Genomic DNA, 16,745 nt, shown 5'->3' with positions numbered 1-16,745 from the left:
CAGGATGCCAGGAGTACGGCTTTCCTGGAGATAAGGACCGCGTGGTAAGTGCAAGGAGGAAGGGACAGATGTGCAGCAGTGACTGCAAGCCAGGATATACCCATGGAGGGAGGGCCGCAAGGGTGAGAGCAGATATTCAGAAGGCAGGGGGAGCACCCAGGGAAGGCAACTTGAGGCCACTCTGGGGAAGACCTGGAAAGCCAGACCGAGCTCGCCTCCCTGGGAAAAAATGTTCCCGAATGCCCCCGACCCTGAGTCATTTGGTCTCTCTCGGGATGGATTCATACGCCTCCTCAGCCCTGTGCCAGCTCTGGTCCTGCAGAAAGTCACTGCAGTTGGGCAAGCCTCAATTGCCCCATCCGCTAAATGGGCACATGAATAACAATACTTTGTATTAGCCTGGGTTCTCCAGAGAAACAGAACCAGTAGGTACTTTCCTCATAGACTTGTTCAGAGACCCAGTGGGGCTGTGAAGGGCCTGGCATACAGTAGGCGCTCTGTAACTGGTGAATGTCACGGTGGTGGTGGTTGGATTTTGCAGTGCTGGTGTGACCACCAGTCATGATTATCTGATGAACCTGAGAAGCAGGTTGGGGGCTCCCCTCTGGCTCTGGAGGAAGTGGACGCTGCCAGGGAGGGTGCGGCGGCCGGTCCCAGGCCTGGCTGGGATCCTTTCCAACGCAGAGGAGACATTCCAGCCCATGAGACATAAAAGGCCAACTGGGGAATTCATGCCAAGCGTCCATAATCGTCTGTAATTTGGATTCAGCCTCTCGAGGCAAAAGGATTTTGTCAAAGGCTTTTCACGGTCCAGTGGCCCCGTAGCCCAAGGTCACTTGGATCGAGTCCTCTCTGAGACATATTTATTATCAGGTGGAAATGGCGCTTGGGTTTCTCCCAAGCTGTGTGCAGACACTGCCTCAAGCCACTGCCGAGCTCCCCAGCGGGCAGCCTTGGCAGAAGCATGGCTGGGAGAAGGGCTGGCCCCGAGGGCGCACCAGTGAATGGTAGTGGCCAGGGGGAGAGTAGGCGGAAGTCTGTCTCTGCTGCCCACTCAGCAGCTGTACAGTCTACCTTCAGGCCAGGATTTAAACTGAGCCTCGGTGTTCCCATCTGTAAAATGTACGTAAGAAATACCTGTAAGATGTTAACTATGCCCGGCCCAGGGTGAGCCCCCGAAAGCTTGCAGCTGCTACGCTCACTTTTGTTAACAACTTCCTCCTCATTTCTGAACTCACAGGGGAAACCACAGCACAGCACATAAGAACTTGAGTGTCCTCCCATATGCCACTGGCTCCCTGGGTCCAGGGACAGTCTGCTTGCGGCAAGCGGCTGGGCTGACACTAGCCCTGGAGGAAAGGAGGGATGCCTGCCGAGACCACATTTTACAATGCAAAAATAAGGATGAGGGCTATTCCCCTGATTTATGAATTTCTTTATGTACAACATCTTACATAGGTATAAAACTGACATTGCATTTAGTTATTCATTTCTCAAATGGCCTTTATGGAGGAGAATATGACCGTGTGGTGGCCTGGGAAAACCAGACTCCATTCACTTCTGCTCTTGCTGCTGGATACGCTGTGCCGGCTGCAAGTTCTGCCACGGGGATCATGTTTCAGGGACAACCTGTGCTGGGGTCCCCGACTCCAGATAAAGATGCTGAGGGGTTGTCTAGTGGTATCGGGAGGAGGTGGTTAAGAGCAAGGACTGTGAAGTCTGAATGCTTGGATTCTGACCCTTACCCACAGTCCCTGGCTGTGTGGTCTTAGACGTGTTACTGAGCCTCTCTGGTCCAGTGTCTTCAACAGTAAAATGGAGACAATGTGGAACTGACTTTACAGGATCGTTGTGAGAATTACACTGGGTGAGTACACGTGAGTGCGTTAGCACAGGACCTGGAGAATAACAAGCTCTCGGGAAGTCTGTTTATTACTAGAGAGGATGAGTCCTTTCGGTTTAATATTCATTCAACAGACATGAATCAAACATCCACTGAATGTTGGTTACTGGGGTGAACAAGACAGAAGAGGTCCCCAAGTGCACAACCTGGGCACAAGGATGGATATGGAGGGCCATTGGCACAGATGCCTCTTTAATCGCAGCTCCAAGGAAAGGCCTGGTGTGAGATGTGGCTGCAGCCCCTGTGGCCCCCGCGTGGCCCCAGGATACCCAATCTTGTGATCCAAGGGCTCGTTGTCCTAGGACCTGCCGGGGCATTTTGGGAGGCAGTGCCCTTGGCCAGTGTACTCACGTGACATCAAGGCAGAGACCCCCACCATCAAGGCCACAGAGCCAAAAGCTGGGCGGTGCATGGAGTGGGAAGCAGCAGTGGCTGAGCTGGAAAGGCCTGGATGGTGACTCAACCCCAACTGCAAATCACAGCCCTCTTGTCCAGCTGAGGCCCTCTCTGGCCTCTGTTTCCACTTCTGTGACTCTCAGGGGAACTATGGGCCTCTAGGGTACAGAGGGGATGCTCCAGGCATGTCTGTGTCCTACAGGTTACCCAGGGAAGGAGGCAAAGTGGAGAGCGAGCCTGGTTTGGGCATCCAAGACCACAGCTCAAGTCCCAGATTCCTTGCTGGCTGTGTGACCTTTGAGAAGCAACTTCTCTGTGTCTTCAGTTTCCCCATCGCTATGATAGAAAGAGTAATCTCACTTCCCAGAACCCGTGTGAGGTTTGGTGCAATAAGCCGTATGCAAAGGCCGTTAGTTGAGTGGCCCTTCATCAAAGACAGCAGAGCATGTCAACAAGGGGCAGGACCAGGCTCAGGAGTGGCGCTGGGCTGGGCTCAAAACCCAGTGCCACTCGTTTCCAACCACAAGGCACTGGGCATATCCCCAGACCTCACCTCTCTGGGCCTCAGCTTCCCCATCTGTAAAGCAGGGATAATGGAAACCTTCCCTGCATCCTTGGTCTGTTGTGAGAGATAGAGGAAATACTAGACCACAAACACAGCACAGCACCTAGAGGGGAGCAAGGGCTCTCTAAGTGGTAAGTAACATATAGTCAATGGTCAACGAGTGTTTTTTGAGCACCTACTAAGGGCCGATCACCTTTCTAGGCACTTGTGATAGAGCAGGGAAGAAAACAGCTCTCCTGGAGCTTACGATCAAATGGGAGAGATAGGCACAGATACGATGAAATAAACTATAGAATAAGTTAATGAAGGTAAGTGCTTTGGGAGAAAATAAAGCAGGTGGAGAGGATAGAGAGTGTTGAAGGGGGTTGAAATCTTGACGGGGTGGCCAGGCCTCGGTGTAAATGTGGCATTGAGTAGAGAGCCAAAGGCAGCAAGAGCATGAGACAGGGAATTATCTGGGATAAAAGTGGTCTAAGCAGAGGTATGATCAGTGCAAAGGCCCTGGGATGCATCCTGGGAGATGAGGAGGAGAGAAGCAGAGGATGGGGTCAGGGGGATGATTGGGCAGATCGTTGTGGACATCACAAGGGCTTTTCTCGGAGTAAAACAGGACCTATCAGAGGATTTTCAACACAGCAATTGTGTGATTTGACATGTTCTGAAAAGAGTACTTTGACTGCTGTGTTAAGCACAGACTAAAGGGGAAACATGGGGCCCAGGGACACTGTTAGGAGGCCGTGGTCCAGGAAAGAGGTGAAGGTGATGGTGACGGCGGTGAGGGGTGAATATTATCGTTGCCTAGCTTACCAAGCTATTGCATATGTGTCTCGTGTGGGGCCTCGTGGTAGGCACTGCCTCAGGTTGCCCCCTTGTTAGCCCATCCTGCCGGTAGTGGCTGCCCGCCCCATCCCCCCCGCTCCCAGCCAGAGTCGTATCTCCTGCCCGCCTCGACCAGACGTTTGTCAGCCGCCCTTTAACTGCGGCCCAGCCAAGCACGGAGGTGTCAGCACCTTTAATCTTCCGCGGCGCCAATCTCCCCTTCCCCTTAATCATGGCAGCCGGAGTGTGCTGGCCCCAAGCCAATTTGTCTACATCTGTCTGAGACCAAGGGGCCCAGAGTGAACTCCAAATGCTCTTCGGAAACCGCAGAATCACCCCAGCTGGGAGGAGCCTCAGGGAGACCCAAGTCTGGTGTCCCCATTTCATATACACTGAGGGTTGGTGAGGCAAGCCCCCCTCACCCCTTGCACACTGGTTAGTTGCCCTGTTGGTTAGTTGCAGAGCCACCATTGGAACTCAAGTCTGGGTCCCAACTCTATTCTCTGGCTCCACATGGAGTGGCCCCACCCTTTGCAAAATGTTTTGCCTCGTCCAGTAAAGACCTCGTCTTTCCACTGTACAGACCAATGTCCCTCCCTCTGATGACCTGAAGACAGGTGGGTTGTTAATGGTGAGCCTGGGGTCCACTGGAGTCCACTGCTGGGTGGCTAGAACTGTCTTCGTTCAGATCTGCCATGTAGCAGGAAGGGAGCGTTGAAGAAAGCAAGGTAGGGTACAGCGAATCTGAGCAGAGGCTGTCCTGGGAGGCGGCAGGGGGGCTTTGGGTGCCGCCTGGTACTTTTCATGACTTCCCTGGGCTGGCAGTTGCTTCTCCAGGTGATCAGGACTTTGCTCCCAGCACCCTCACCAACATGGTGTCAGCACACTGCTGAACTTTGCCCAGACAACAGGTGAAAACGATGGTGCAGCTCTAATGTAATATACAGCATGATGACTATAGTTAATAATACTGTATTGCATATTTGAAAGTTGCATAGATGGTAAAACTTCTCATCACGAGAATAAAAGTTTGTAACTATTGTTGTGGTGGACTTATGGTCCAACTAGAGTTATTGTAGTGATCGCCTTTCAATATATACAAATATTGAATCATTATGTTGTATACCTGAAAAGAATACAATGTTATATGTCAATTATATCTCAATTAAAAAAAAAGAATTATTGGGGGACATACTAGGATCTGTCTACCACGCAGATTTTGTTGAAGAAGGTCTTTCAGAAGAGATGACAGTTAAGCTAAAACCTGAATACCTAGGAGACAACCATGCAAAGACATGGGGAGGCAGCCAGGAACAGCAAGTGCAAAGCCCCTGAGGTAGTTATGAGTTTGCAGAAAAATTTAAAAGCCCTGTGGGACTGAAGTATATTGAACAGAGGGAGGGTGGGATGACACAGTGAACAAATACAGTGCACGAAGAAACAGAAGGAAATCAAATGAGTGAGAATTAGAGCTAGGAACACAAGACTTGAAATCAGGAGACCCAGCCTCAAATCCCAGGCTAGCCCCCTCACTCGCGGGGTAATCCTGGGCCATTCCCTTTCCTCCTTGGCCCAATCTTCCCCTCTGTGGACTGAAGGGGATCGAGTGTGATGGTCCTGAGGACCCTTCTAGCTTGAGCAACCCCGGAGTCTCTGATATACTGAATGATACCTGTCGCTAATTAGTAAATGATGCCAAATTAATTAAGGCCTGGGAATGTGATTATATCCACCTTGGTTTTCTCACGCTTCTCGGGAGTCATTGGGGGGCAGGGAGAACTATGCAACAGCAAAGAAGGCAACGACACGTGAAGGGACAGGCGTGGGGTCTTTCAATCCTCCCAAATCAGTGCACAGCGTTCTGGACCCCAGCAGGAGTGCCGCAGGTCTGCACAAATCATTAAGCCCCCTCACCAGGCAGGATACTCAGCCTGGGGCTCAGCCCTCCTCACTGACAATCCACACGGAGTTAGTTTGGCCCATGAAGCATTGGGATCGGATTTCTGCTTGTCCTTGCCATGGAAAAGCAGAAACATGGTGGTGGTTGGGGGTTTGGGGTTTGCTGGGGATTTTCTTCTTCTTCTTCTTTTTTTATTTGGTCAGTTCCAGAAGAAACGTTGGCTTTCAGCAGACCCAGTGGAAGGAAGGGTGGGCCCCAATCAAAGTGGGACTGTGTCCAGATTTCCTCTCATCACTTTTGGGGAGAACAGGCTATTCCCCGCCAGGATGAGGGCAGAATAGAGGGACGATGGATGTTCTGAACACTCAGTTCCATTGTGTGGTCACCTCGAAGACACAGAGTTCAAAGAGAAGCTGGGAGGTGTTGAGAGCAATTGCTAAGAACTGGGGTTCTGAAGGGAGAGTTGGACGTTCCACTGGGACATTGTCCGGCCAAGGGGCAGTGGTCCTGACAGCCCTCCGCTGCCTGGAGATGGGGAGTTTGGCAAAAACGTCCCAGTGTGTGGTGACGACTGATATTGTTTTTGGAAGTAGATTTATTGTTTTTGTGAAATTGACACTTTCCAGTTGTGTAAGAAAATAGGAGGGAGGGAGGGAAGGAGGGAGGGAGGGAAGAAGAGAGGGGAGGAAGAGAGAAAGGAAGAACAGATGCTGAAAAGTTCAAGGAAGAAAGAAAAAGTCATCTTTAGGGCTTCTGAATTAGACTTTCTATACTGTAAATCCTTTGAGGTGGGGGTGGGGGGAACTGTTTCCCACTTGTACCCCCAGGATCTTCATTAAGGGGGAAGATGGTCCTGTAGGGAAAAACATGGTGAGCTCAGGATTTTCCTAGGAGGGCCATTCACATCCAATTGGTTTGGAAACCAAGTGTGCCCACACTCCCAGATCTGGTGCTATTCCCTGAAGGTGGCTCGTAGTGCCTGGGTCCACTTCCTACATAGCCTTGGGAGCTTCCATGGAGGGAGAAAGCAGGCAGAGTATAGTATCTGTGATTCATAGAAGAAACTTGCAGGAGGAGAAGGGCAGGGGTGGGAAATGGGGACACAGGGCTTTGATTTTCATTCGTGCCCTAGGCAAGCTGGTGCCACTTGTTTCTGGTACATGGAAAGGTAAGCAGCATCTGGAAGCCTAAATAGGGAATAATTTTCTCCTCCATTTTTTGTCTCTGATAATAACCTCCTAATTAGAATTTGAGATGTTCGGTTATACAGAGGGAGAGTGTCCAATGGCACAGCACTCTCAGGAGTGCTTGATATTCACCAAAGCTGAGGGTTTAATCCTTCCTCCTTCTCAAAATGGAGAAAACTGAGGCTCTGGGATTGGAAGTGACTGCCTCAAGGTCACAAGTTTATTCAGTGATAGACGAAGGATAAGTACACAGACTTTCTCACGTCTGGTCTTTGCTCTTATTTCTCTAACTGCATTTCCCACTATTCTACCCCAGGGCTTTGTCCAGTACCAGTTGTGAATCATGCATGCCTTCCACTCTACTGTTCCTCATTTCCACACTGTTGCTTATGTGCTTTCCTCTCTTTGGAAGTTCTCTGTCCTTTCTGGCAAGTTCCAAGTTGTATTGGGAGACAGTTCAGATGTCCTCCAGGCTGCCTTCCCTGATACCCCATGGTGAAGAAATGCCTGCCTTGTTCCTGCACTGCATTTGTGCCATTTACGTTTATTGTTGTAATCTTTTAATGTGTCTCCCCAACTACACTGGCGTGCTTGAAGGCAGTAGCTATGTCCTATTTAGCTGTGCTTCCCTAGAGCTTCACATAGATAAATATTTGTTAAATGAATTTGAATTTGTGGATATTCTCATAACTTTATGCTGAAATGACAACCATCATATTAAGCTGCCTCCTTCAGCACCAAGCTTAGAAACAGAGACATCTGACTGCCAATCTTATCATAATGGTGCTCACCTGAAGATAACAGTGCTAACTTTTCTATTCCAATGCCTGTGACCCCTCCTCACTAAGCAGATAGGAAGGGGCTAGCCCTCCGTGTCTCTCACTTCCAGGAAAGCAATATGCCCTCTTTCTTTGACTGTCACCAGCAGTGTGATGAAGCTGATAGCTCATCCGTGATCTGTTTTATAATTGAAATATTAATTATAACTACTTCTCATTTTCTAATGAAATGTCCTTGTCTCAAAGTCCATCAACCTTAGAACCAGGAGATAGAAATGATAAATGGCCAAGACTCTCTAGAAATCCCTTGGAGGATTCAAGGTGGCTTCCTTACCACCACAGATGTTGGCCTCAAGGCTGAGTACTTGTCTCCATAGCCAGCAATTTGCTGTATGAACTTGGACATATCAATGACCTCCTCTGAGCCTCCATCTCCCCGCTGATAACATGGAAATAAATATACTACTTGCCTTACAAGGCTGCTATGAGAGGGCTCCAGGCAGTGCTAAGCACGTGGCAAGTCACAGAAGTTATTATCAATATTATTGTTGTTGTTATTAGTAGGGCAGTTGGAGCCTGACTGCCTGGGTTTCAATCTTGGCCTTGCCAAGCTGGGTAACCTCAGACAGGTAACCTGAGTCTCTCTTTCCTCATTTGCCCAAGAGGGTAATATTAGTTCCTACCTCACAGGGTTGTTGTGAGGATTAAATGAGATAATAATGTGAACTAGGTCTTAGAATAGTGGCAGGCATGTAAGCAGTGCCTGATAAATCATAGCCATGAGTGGGGGGATTTTTAGGGGTCCTGGAGGAACACCCCCAGACAATTTCAAGGTGCTTTTGCCTCTGGAAGGGAAGTGAAGAATGCACACTTGCTGAGTGTAGGCCACACAGGGCACCTGCCCTCCTGGAAAGCACATTCTATTGGAATATGGCAACAAACAAGTCAATAGTAAAATGACGATGAAGTAGAGCCGGTTGGGTGCTGGGCCCTCTAGATGAGGAGATCAGAGAAAGCAATGCTGTTGACTGCGCACATGCAATGCCCAGGCCTCCATTCAATCTCCAAAAGGCTTTTTCCCAGGAGCCCTAAGGGTTCATATGCAAATTAGCACTTGGAGATTTGCCCAAATATCCCAGAGTTCTTAAGGGGAATTTGTAGACCAGCAGCCCATCCCCAACCCCCTTGGAGAATGCTTCAACGCATCTGCCTTCAAATCCTGAATCCTCCTTCCCTCATCTCTGCCGTGTGATTTTGGACAGCTTACTTAACCTCTCTGAAGCTTGGCTTCCTCATCACTAATGCAACGTGGTTATGATAATAATACCAAACTCAGAGAGGATAGGAGAATTCAAGGAGATCATATATAAGAAAACACACACCTGTGGTTCAAAAATGTTAGCCATTATTTATTCTTTTTCTTTACCTTTCCACCTCCTTCTCCTTTCACCCCTCTTTTTTATATACCTCCTTCACTCTATCCCCCATCTTATACTGCTTTCTTTTCATCCTTTTCTTTTCTCTGCTATTTATTCCCTTTTTTCTTCCTCCTCCTACTCCTCTTTCTTGATTCTTCATCTTCTCCTCCTCCAGGTAAATATCAAAATAGATTCTACCCGAGCAGGGCTAAGAACATCAGTGCCCTCAAACTATCTCCCAGTGGCCAAAGCAAGAACTCGTTCTGCCCAGGTAAGCAAAACAAGAAAGTTTGGCTGAGAGATGCTGCTAGCCAGCCTCCTGGTGGTAAGTGGGCAAAGGGCTCCTCACTCCATTTCCTGGGCACCGAGACGATGGCTGAATTGGCCTCCCTGCTGTCCACACATACCTCCTCTTCTTCCATCAGCTTGGAGTATAAATATATTATGGCCATACTGTGGAGGTATGGGGTGGGGCTTGGGGGTTCCTCTCAAAAGCCAGAAACAAAGGCATGTTGCTTCTAACTTATTTTAGCAGTTTTCAGTAATATAATTTTCAGTTCATTTGGTTATCAAAAATGCACGCTTCCCCCCTTTCTTCGCACCAGAAAGGTGAAGGAGATCTGGGCCGTGCTGGAGGGTGCTACTGGTTTGGTATTCTTTTTTTATATCCCCGCTAATTTCTCCATGCTGTGGAGAATTTGTCACACGCGCAGGTCTGTTTGATTTCATTAAACAGAATATTTAAGCATAAAAATTGTTTAATCGCCTTGTGTCATTATGAGATGAATTTCATTTTGCATACATTTGCATATTTCATCAGAATTAAGGCTGCTAATATGCAAAACAGAGACAGGTTGTGGCTGAGGTGTTTATTGTAATAGCTGCAGGCTGTTCCACTTGGACAGCTTTCTAGGTGGTGGGGAAGGAGGGAGAGGGAGGGCTTGGGGTGGCTCAGAACACTTCAGGAAGCCCGTGGGTCTCTGGGGCTTCTACCTCGGTGGAGCAAAGATGGGTGGGCGTGGCCTGCCTCCCTGCCCTAGGAGACTGGCCAGTCGGAGTAGGCTGGGCTGAAGAGGCAGGAGGAGGCCCAGCTGTCTGCCCCCAGAGGCTCCTGGGAGCTGGTGGGTACGAGGGCTGAGGTGAGGGACCAGAGCGAGGCTGGGGCCACGCTGTTGGCTCAGATGCATGCACCCCCCCCCCCACCCAGGATAGACACATGACATTCTGGAGGCCTCCGCAGGCTTCTCTCCTTGTTTGTGCTGCTGCTTCTTACTCTGCTTGCATTTTTTCTTTCCCTTTGTTTTCTCCGTGGCTTTGTTTCAAGCCCTGTTGAGTTTCTTCTTACCCTTTATTTCTTCCTCTTTATGTTTCCTTTGCAGGTTTCCTCCCGTGCTTCCCACCACCCCAAATGGGCTGGCATCCTTGTCTATTGTCTTTTTTTCTTCCTCTGCTTCCTGCCCCCTTTGTTCCCACCCTGCTTTGCTTGTCCCTTCCGCTCCCGCCTCACCTCCTCCTTTCTCATTCTGGACCCCCTTTCTTCCCCGGCCCAACACCCTGGAGAGCATCTGCAGCAGCGACTTGAGGTGAGGACCGAATTAGGCAAGGCCCCCCACTTGTGCAGCCACCCCACTCCTCCATCTGAAATCCTTGATGAATCCCTGCCTTCATTTGAAGGTCAGAGATTAGATACCTATCATTTTCCTCTCCAGGGCCTGCCCTGCTGGTCCCCTGGAGAGCAGGTTCTTAGCCACCTCCCAGACAGAGGGGAGGAGAATTCTGTTCTTCGAGCATAATGAGGCTGTTTTCAGGGCAGGGAGGGGTTCCATACAGAAGCTACTTTCAAAAGAAAGTAGCGTGGACGCTCCCCAGCCCCTCCTGTTCTGTGCAGCTGGTGATGAGTCACACCACTCCCGCAAAGATAAGCGAGGGCCATTCATACGAGCGAAGTTGAAAGGCAGCCCGAGCCAGGCACTGGCCTGAAGAAACTAAGCCCCTTCTCCAGGTCTCAGTTTCCCTATCCATCTCTTGAGATTCTCCCAAGACTTCCCTGGCAGTTGCAGGCAGGAGACGATGTGGAAAGGGCAGAATATGTTTATTAAATTAACCTCGATTTATTGGGCACCTACTCTACACTGGGCACCAGGTGAACATTGATACAGCTGACATTTGGATGGGGAAGGCAGGCCCCCGGAAGAAAAGAACAAAGATGATGTCAGCGATAAATGCCAGAGGAGTGGCGGTGGACGGTGCCTAGACTACCACTCTACCTTCCACTGCTCCCTTTGGCTTCTCTTGCTGGTGGCCGCTTCTTGGGTCCATTTTCTGGGCTACATCCCCACTGGTCAGTGGCCCCTCCCCTCCAGACCACCCAGAGGGACCCGCGGAGAATCACTCCTTTTTCTCAGACTCTTTGAGCATCTCCCCAGAGCTGGTAGAACAGCGGCTGCCAGGCGAACCCGCCTCAGCCCGATTAGGGCTCAGGCCTCCACTTGAGAGCTGGAGCAATTAAAGCAGAATTAATGGGCTAGTAGGCAACCACCTTCCTATCCGAGGAGGGAGCGAGCGGGGCGGGCGTGTTTTGCTGAGTCCACAAACTGAACACAATGCTCATCGACCAGGGGCAGTGGGGAGGGGATGGCTAGGCGAGCTGGTGGGAATTAGAGACATCCCTCCCTCCCCACCCCAGCCAAATACAACTGGTTAGCCACTGGGATCTGAGCATCTCTGTGGGGGACTCCAGCTTCGCTGGTGCGGAACTTTCTGGAATAGAACTTTGCCTTGGCAGCTTTGAAATGCCCAACCCAGTCCTGTTTTGAAATTTGATTTAATTTTTAATATCTTTATTCTCTCCCCAATAGCAAAAGCAATACATTTCCTATTGATTTTTAAAAATCAAATCTTGCAAATATGTATGGCTTAGAAAGCCCTATAAAATTATACATCTGCATATAAATTAGTATCTGATGGGGTGGGGGGAATCAGCAGGAATAGACACCAAACTGTCCACAGCAGTTAGCCCCAGTGTGTGTGTGTGAAAGGGAGAATTGAAGGAGGCTAGATAACATGTAATGTATTTGGGCACCAAGATGGATAACATTGCTCCCTGCTATTGTTACTGTGGATTATATTGTTTTGTTTTTGTACGATAAAAATCAAACACGTTCATGGTAAAGAAAGAAATACAGAAAGATGTCAAATACACCTGAATGCAGGCTCTTCTGCTTGCCGGCTGTGTGACCTTCTCCAAGTCATTTTCCCATGCAGGGCCTCAGTTTCTTTACCTGTAAAATGGGTTGTAGACATAATCCTTACCTCAACCTACTGAGAGAATTGCACGTAGAGAACTTCCCACAATGCCCGGCGCATGGTGAGCGCTTATCAAATGGGAGTCATTAGTACTGGTTACTGTCCACACTTCTGGCAGGGTGCCAAGCATGCAGGTTTTTAAAGGAGCTTGACTTCTGGCATCAAAACCCCATAGGATGCAGAGGCCACCAACATCTCCCTCTCCTACTTCGGTGCACCCAAGTAAGATGCCATAAATAAGGTAGTTCTACTTCCAGGATACCCAAGTGTCTCAGGAAGTGTCAGAAGATTCTCAGAAAGCATCGTTGAAAGGCAGTGCAGAACCCAGAGGGAGTACAGACAAAAGCTGAATTGCGTTGACATTGACATGACCTGGGAGCCCGAAGATCTGACTTCCGGTTCCTGGTTTTGCCCCTTCCCACCTCAGGGGCTTGACTCTTTCCTTTCTCTCGCCCTCTGGGGCCTCAGTTTCCCCACCTGAGACATGGAGCAAGACAAATAGCTAATCTAGCACCCGTGAACAGATGGAAAGATATTTTGAATTCCCATCACTTATTTTTCTTTGAATGAACTTATCTATCCAGTGGGCAGGGTCGGAGAGACTCGAGGAGGGATAGCAGCGATGGGAATGCCATCCAGCTAAGTTTCTGTGTTTGAGAATGATGCTTGGGCCTACAGAACTCTGGACAGAGGGCTGCGTTGTCGGGCATTGGATGGAGCGCCCTTCTGGAAGCCGGTGGCCGGGTCTGATGCAAGCGTGCCAGGAAGTCCTGGGCCTGAAGGTAAGTGTTTGTGTAAGAAGTCAGGGCGGGGGCAGGAGGGGGGCCGCAGTGATTGTACCAAGGAGGCCAGAAACCTGAGCACGTCCTGCCTGCAGTCAGACGGGGGTCACCAAACCCAGACTAAATAGTCTGGCGAGCCAGGCTCTGGGCTGTCTGGAAAATGATCCCAGGATGGAAAGAACCCGTCGGGGAGGGGCTGAGAGGGGGGCACATTTAACAACACGGAGCCCTGTATCAGCAGCCACTCCGAGGCCACCTCCCTAAGGTGGGGCCTAACCATGAACCAGACGGAGGTTTGAATTTTTCATTTCAGTTTCCGCTTCTTAATAGGAGAGGGGGAGGGGGTGGGAGGCTGAGGGGCAGCCCGGGTCCCTCCTCTCTGCTCGCCTGCATGAGGTTCAGGGCTGCACATATCGCTCTGTTCTCCGGGCCTGGAGCCAGGTTCTCATACCTGAAGGGGTCCAAGTGCCACTGTGTGGCCTTGGGCTGATTAATTAGCCTCTCTGTGCTTTTTTTTTTTTACCACCCCTCACTTGTCAAGCAGGTGTAAACCTGGGTGCCTATGTTGATTGAGACTGGGGGCTGAGCAAGCATATATGTGCCTTTGGGTGGGTGGGACACAGGTGCCCCTTCCAGGCAGAAACTGTCCCCTGGATTCAAACCAGCAAGTCAAGTACTTGGGCCAGGTGCCCTTGGGCAGTGAGCAACACGCGTATTCACACTTGGCAGTCCTGGGCAGGAGCATGAAGGGGGTGATTCCTAGTACATTACTGAGCACCTGCTCTGAGTCCGTCACCACCCTCCACGCCCATTGACACTAGGAGACGTGTGTTATTTCCCTCTTCTTAGAGAAGAGAAAATGGAGGCTCAGAGAGGTTAAGTAACTTGCCTGAGGTCACACAGCTGGTTAATGGCAGCATGAGGATTGGAACACAGGTCTAATCCTAAAGCCCTTTCTGTAACCCCTCGTAGCCTTATTACCATGAATGTTACTATTTCCCGCTAACGTTCACAGCAACACAGTTCACAAGAACCAAACAGTAAAAAGCATCCAGGTGTCCACTGATGGGTAAATGGCTAAATAAAATTCGGTCTGTCCATACAATGGAATATTATTCAGCCTCAGCAAGGAAGGAAATTAGGACATGTGCTACAACAGGGATGAACCTTGAAGACATGATGCTGAGTGAAATAAACCAGACACTGTATGAGTGCATTTATATGGGGTACAGAAAGCAGTCAAATTCATAGAGACAGAAAGTAGAGAGGAGGTTGTCAGGGGTGAGGGGAGGGCATAATAAACAGTTATAATTTAGTGGATACAGAGTTTCGGCTTGGTGTGATGACAAAGTTCTGGACATGGATTGTGGTGATGTTTGCACAACCAAGTGCAACTGAGCTGTACACTTAAAAATGGTTAAAAGGGTAAATTTCGTTACCTCTGTTTCACCATAATTTAAAAAAATCACTTCTTCATGGAGATATTTGCGACTCCCCACTCACCCCCAAACAAGCCTGCTCCCACAGAGGCCCCTGCTTCCTCTTGCCCACCTCTGCACCCGGAAAACACGGGCTTCACCTCTGGGCCCGGAAAAGACAGTGGCCTTGCCTGCCTCCACCCCTGAGGGCCAGCCCAGCACCCCCCAGGGTGCCCCACCCCCCAGGGCCAGCCCAGCACCCGCATTCAGGAGATCATTCTGAATGAATGACACCAGCTACAGATAAACCAGAATGCCGTCTGTTTAAACGTAAATGATTAGAAAAGAGAGTTTCCCCGGGGCATTTGAAAATCTGGTTCGCTGAACCACACTGGACAAGCCCAAGGCTGAAAGCCCTGTGGTTCTCATCTGGGGAATGAAGCACAGACCCCGCAGTTTCTTCTGAAAGTCCCGGAGAAGCCCCTTGACATCTCCTCCTGACCTTGACTCTGCAGAGCAATGAGCACAGCGACCAGGACGCAGTGACTGACTCTGTCCCTTCGGCAGGTCTGCAAACTGAACATACATTTCTCCAGTCCTTCTCAGGACTTGGAGTCCTGGCTCCACTGCCCAGCTCTCAGTGAGGTGAGCAGATGGTCACAAAAACCGGTGGTGGCCCGGTCATCCTGACGATGCCCGGGGTCCCTCCCAACTCCAGCCCTTGGCTTTTGTGCCTTCTAGGCCTCGGAGCATCTCACTCTGCTCTGGGCGGTTTTGGAGCCTCCAGCAGAGCAGTGACAAGTGCAGAGAGATGGGCGATCACGAGCCCATTTCAGAGTTAGTGAAACTGAGGTCTGCACCAGACAGATGATGTGACTGCTCCTTCAGCCCATTTCCCGGAGCTGGAGGACACATTCATTCATTTTGTAAATATTTGTGAGTTCTTGCCAGGCACAGGGCTGGATGCTGCAGATATAATGAGGCGGGTGGGGTGGGAGGGATCCGGCAAGCGTGTCCTACCTTTATCTGGCTCACAGTACAGGGGTGGAGAAAAGAGTTCAGCAAAATCTCTCAAGTAAAATTAAACTGGAAACCGGGATAAGGGCTGTGAAAGAGAGGAAAGGGAGCTCGGAGAGCTGATATAGTAGGAACGATTGGTCTGGTCTGGGGAGGTCCTGCAAGGCGTCTCTGAGCTTCCTCAGATTAACGCTTCTGAAAATCAGGCTGAAATCTGATCACCGGGAGGGGGAAGAGAACTTTCTAGACAGAGGGAAAGCCATGTGCGAAGGCTGGCGTGTGGACCAAGCAAGTCAGTGCAAATCACGGGAAGGTCAACATGACCAGAGTCATGGAAGGGGCATGCGTGGTGGAGAGGGCTAGCCATCCCCTTCTGGAAGGTCTCTGGTCCACAGCCTGGGGCCCGGAGGAGGCATGGGAGGGGCTCATCAGGGCTGAGACATGGCTGAGTTTGTGTTTTGAAAAGATCACACGTATTGCTGAGTGTGCAATGGCTGGAGGGAGCTGGCAGAGATGTGTTAAGGCTACTGCAGGCATCCAGGCGAGAGATGAGGGCTGCCGGCATCAGGAAGGCAGCGGGAAACGGCGAGAAGAAGACAGATTCGAGAGAGATTTTGGCAGGAAAACCTCCAGGACCTGCTGGGTGGTGCGGGGGGGAGGGGTAAGGGAGACAAGGGTGCAGGGAAGCCCCACTACTGTGATGGGGTCCCTGGAGGCACGGGGCGGAGTGGGGTGATGAAAAAGCTGCAGTCACAGAAAGCTCTTGGAGGCCAGCTGGTCCGCACCTGTCATCTTACAGATGGGGAAACTGAGGCGCTTAAAAGCAACATGCCTTTTCCAAGAGAACACAGGGAGGCCGTGGCGAAGCCGGGACCAGAATTCAGTTCTCATAGGACCGATGATGAGATGTCAGCTACAGTCCAGCCAGGGCAGAAACTTCATTCATTCATTCACTCAATCAGCATTGTTTGATCCCACAGAAATGAATATATCCCAGTTCCTGCCCTCAAGGACTCCTTGGTGAAGGAGACAGACACACAGACCTGCCATGAGAACCCAGGATTGGTAAGGATCCGAGGGGAATTCACTACAGCTGTAGGAAGCACAGAGAAAGGAGAATTCATTCTGCTTGGGCGGTTTTGAGAGGCTTTAAGAAGGAGGTAGTTTTTGAGCTGAATCTCTTAGGTATGTGTTTGCTGGTAGTACAAAGGAAGGAAAGAAAATCAGGCATCAGGAGAGGCATGTGCAAAGGACC

Source organism: Globicephala melas, chromosome 13 (genome assembly GCF_963455315.2).
Source record: "Globicephala melas chromosome 13, mGloMel1.2, whole genome shotgun sequence".
Classification (NCBI taxonomy): Eukaryota; Metazoa; Chordata; class Mammalia; order Artiodactyla; family Delphinidae; genus Globicephala; species Globicephala melas.
The sequence above is the reverse complement of the archived record's forward strand: the minus strand, read 5'-3'. Positions refer to the sequence as shown.